General features: G+C 38.0%; 1 long non-coding RNA gene across 1 annotated transcript; it reads left to right on the top strand.

Moving 5' to 3' along the window:
• The first annotated feature begins 1,619 nt into the window (after window positions 1–1,619).
• Window positions 1,620–2,145, top strand: LOC133782089 (uncharacterized). Its single transcript, XR_009870335.1, has 2 exons — window positions 1,620–1,797; window positions 1,911–2,145. It is a non-coding gene; the product is annotated as an uncharacterized LOC133782089 (long non-coding RNA).
• Window positions 2,146–4,049: the final 1,904 nt, after the last annotated feature.

Here is a 4,049-nt window from a genome sequence, read left to right as displayed (position 1 = left end):
GGTGGTTCCACTTGTGAAGGCTCGTTTGTTTTGCATTAGTAGATTGAGCTTAATCAATTGAATAACAATTAATAAAATGAATGTTCAAATTTCTGTCTTTTTGGGCTTTGTATGGAAGTTAGGGAGCCATAATAGTGGGTCCGACATACTAAACCCAGCTCTCCTCCATGCAAGCTCGAATTGTTAATGTCCATTTACCTAAGTTGGACTTAATTGTATTAGGTTATTATTTTTAGTTGGACCTAATAATTTATTAGAAACAAGTTAATTCTAATTTTTTGGATTAATTTTCAATGGGTAATTTTAGAATTAATGAGAAAATTATAAACTATGGTTTATTGATTATTTTGATAATTTGGCAAACCCAAGTTGGTAATTTTTCTAAACCGAGAAAAATAAAATAATGAGTTTTTAAAATTTTGAATTCGATCTCCACCTTTGATTTAACGAGGTTAGGGTTTAGTAGGGCCTAATGGCACTTAGATTTCGTCTCCCTACGGAAGGTGTTCACTAGACTCTTAACATGGTTGAATTTCTTAGGATAGATGATTATAGATGTACCTTCTATAGACTCATCCCTACGATAACTTTAGGAATTAAGTCTATGATAATCAAAACCGTGGGTCAAACTCATAAAGTAAGAAATAAATTATTTTCGTTACTTTGATCGAATGGATAGGTTATTAATAAAAGTCTTGGACATTTTATTAATTGAGATGTTTCTCTATTTGACTAAGTGAATATTTGTGACTCTCGCCTACTGGGACATATAGATTCATGGCTAGTTGAAATACCTAAGAAATAGAAAGATAAGTTTTTAGTATTTCCTCATCTTTAAACATTGTTTATATGTTGTGTTATTTATGAAACTTGTATGAATGAATGTTTGTCGAACAATGCGTTAATTTCTACTTTATTGATAATTGTAGCTCTATGGCCTCCAACCCCATTATCTCTCTTCTGTCCAATGAGTTGTTAACCGACGAGAACTTCATGAAATAGAAGTCTAATATCAACATAGTGTTGATCGCGCGACAATGCAAAAATTGTGATGACTGAAACTGAACCTGACTTTCCCAGAGAGAATGCCTCGAATTCCGTGAGGGAGAAGTATGATCGTTGGACTGCTGCCAACAACAAGGCCCAGGTCTACATGCTCACTAGCATGTCAGAAATGCTAAGAACTAAGATGGAGAATGTTGAAACTGCTTACGACATCATGGAGCAACTCCAAGAAATGTTTGGGCACAAGTCAGCGCAAGCTAGCTTCAAGGCTACCAAGAAGTATGTGAACTGTAGGATGGCACCTAGACAACATGTTCATGATCATTTTATTAAGATGACGAACTGCTTCTAAGAAGCTGAGCTGGATGAAGCAACAGTAGATGAGAAGACTCAAGTTGGAATCATTCTCAACAGCCTTGCACCCAATTTCCTTACGTTCACCACGAACTATTTTCTTAACAAGTTGGAATATGGAATGACCCAGTTAAGTAATGAGCTCCAAATGTATGAGGGATAAATGATGGACCGAATAAAGGACCTGAGAAGAAGGCTGCTACAACCGGGGGTGCTCAGGGTGAGGCTAACCTAGCCTCATCCTCGAAGAGCAAGAAGAGAAAAATAAGGAAAGACAAAAAGAAGGCTTAGAAGCAAGTAGCTGGAAAGGCACCGACAACTAAAAAACTTGCTGGAGCAAAGCCAACTAGCAAGAAGGCTAAAGGATAATCTTTCCACTGCAAGGAGGAGGGGCATTGGAAGCGTAATTGCCCCTCCCTCAAGGCAACTAGAACCAAGGTAATAATAATTTATTAGTCTTGGATGCATGTGTGTTTAGAGGATGATTCTTCTGTTTGGATAGTTGATTCAGGGTCCACTAATCATGTGTGTACTTCTTTGCAACTACTTAGCAACAGGAAAACGGTGAAGGAGAGCAAGTTAAAGCTTAGAGTTGGAAATGGTGAATTCGTGGAGGTCAAAGCAAAAGGACAAGCTCCTTTAAATTTTGAAAATAAATTTATGTTGTTGGATGATATTTATTTTGTTCCAAACTTCAGTAGGAATTTAGTTTCAGTTTCCTTATTACATCAACAACGATTTGTTGTTACGTTCACAAGTCTTAATATATCTATTTCATTTGATGGATGTGAATTGTGTGTTGGATGTATGGAAAATGGGTTGTATATTTTTTGACCTAATGAAACACTCGCGCTTAACAACGAATTGTTTAAGGTAGCTAATCCTAAGATTGTCAAACGACAGAAGATCGATAATGATCACATGACATACCTTTGGCATCTTCGCCTTGGTCATATTAACTATGATAGGATTAAAAGACTTACAAAGGCTGGGCCTTTCAAGGAACTCACAATGGGTGACTTACCTGTCTGTGAATCTTGTGTGGAAGGTAAAATGACTAAGCATCCATTCTCTGTAAAGGAGAAAGGGCCAAAGTACCCCTGGGGCTCATTCATATTGACGTCTGTGGACCGATTAATGTTCAGGCAAGAGGTGGTTATGAATATTTCGTCACTTTCATTGACTATTATTCTTGATATTCATGTCTTTACCTAATGCAAAGGGAATCTAAAACTTATGACAAGTTTAAAGAATTCTTAGTAGGGCTGCACAGAAATGCCTTTGGGTCGACTACCTAACCCAACCCACACCAAAAATGGGTCGAAACAAGTCGATCCTTACTGTAACGCCCTAAACTCCAAGGACCGTTATGGTGTGCCTTTTAAATAGTGCTAAACTCGCTAATTGAGTCATTTGGCCATAATCGTGTAACTAAGTATGATTAGTGGTTTAGGGTTAAATTTTTTGGTTAAGATGTAACGTTTCACTAAAACGTTTACTTTATGCATTGCGATCCCAAAAATATAATATAAAAGTTAATTACAACAAAATATTTACAACCAGCTGACCTAAGCGGCAAAATAGGGTTTAACCCTAGTTCCTCTTTAAACCCTCGGCCGTGGCGGTCGAGTAGCCGCATATGTATACATCATCACCTAAGCTCTCCAACTCAAGGATTGTCCAGCTTTCTTTTGCCTTTACCTGCACCACATAGCACCTGTGAGCCGAAGCCCAACAAGAAAACTCAATATGCTCATGAACAAGTAATAACATGTTCCTAAGTCATAATAGACATGTCTAGCAGTAATAACCCTACTCATGCATGCAAGCAGATACAAATAAATGCTTGTGAAGTCCTGCGCTCTGAGTAGAAGACTAATAAGTCTGCCGCTCTGAGGTAGATGACTAATAAGTTTCTCTAAGGTAGATGACTAATAATTCATTCTTTGTACAATTGACTAATAAGTCACTCTCTAAATAGATGACTGATAAGTCTATCTTTGTCAGATGACTGATAAGTCTATCTCGATCAGATGGCTGATAAGTCCATCTCGGTCAGATGACTGATAAGTCTATCTCAGTCAGATGACTGATAAGTCTATCTCGGTCAGATGACTAATAAGTCTATCCCGGTCAGATGACTGATAAGTCTCTCTTGGTCAGATAAATGATAAGTCTATCTCAGTCAGATGACTGACAAGTCTTTCTCGGTCAGATGACTAATAAGTCTATCTCGGTCAGAAGACTAATAAGTCTATCCTGGTCAGATGACTAATAAGACTGTCCCGGTCAGATGACTAATAAGTCTATCTCAGAGGTCCTATACCCTCCTAGCCATGTGACGTGTAGGTCACTTTAGCCTTTTGGCTCTGGCTCTAAATAACTAGCCTTTAGACTAGACAAGCGCTTTTGGTTTTCATCGAACTTAAGGTCGGTCTGGCATTAATGCTCATGATGAGTCATTCAATCTAGATGTCGATTAGATCTAATATTTATCGGCTTGCATTAAACACGCTAAAACCGTCCTTGACTCATAAGTCAATGCCATATGACTAGTGCTCGGTACTACTGCCGAACTTGACTAGTAAGTCACAGCTTCACAGTTAATACCGACACCATTGCTGATTCTGACTAATAAGTCAGTGCCATTCACAAGTGAGCAAGATTTCCTAAGCATTTGATATGCAATC

The sequence above is a fragment of the Humulus lupulus genome, chromosome 6 (genome assembly GCF_963169125.1).
Source record: "Humulus lupulus chromosome 6, drHumLupu1.1, whole genome shotgun sequence".
NCBI classification, from domain to species: Eukaryota; Viridiplantae; Streptophyta; class Magnoliopsida; order Rosales; family Cannabaceae; genus Humulus; species Humulus lupulus.
Note: the sequence above shows the minus strand (reverse complement) of the source record. Positions and strands in the feature narration are given on the sequence as shown.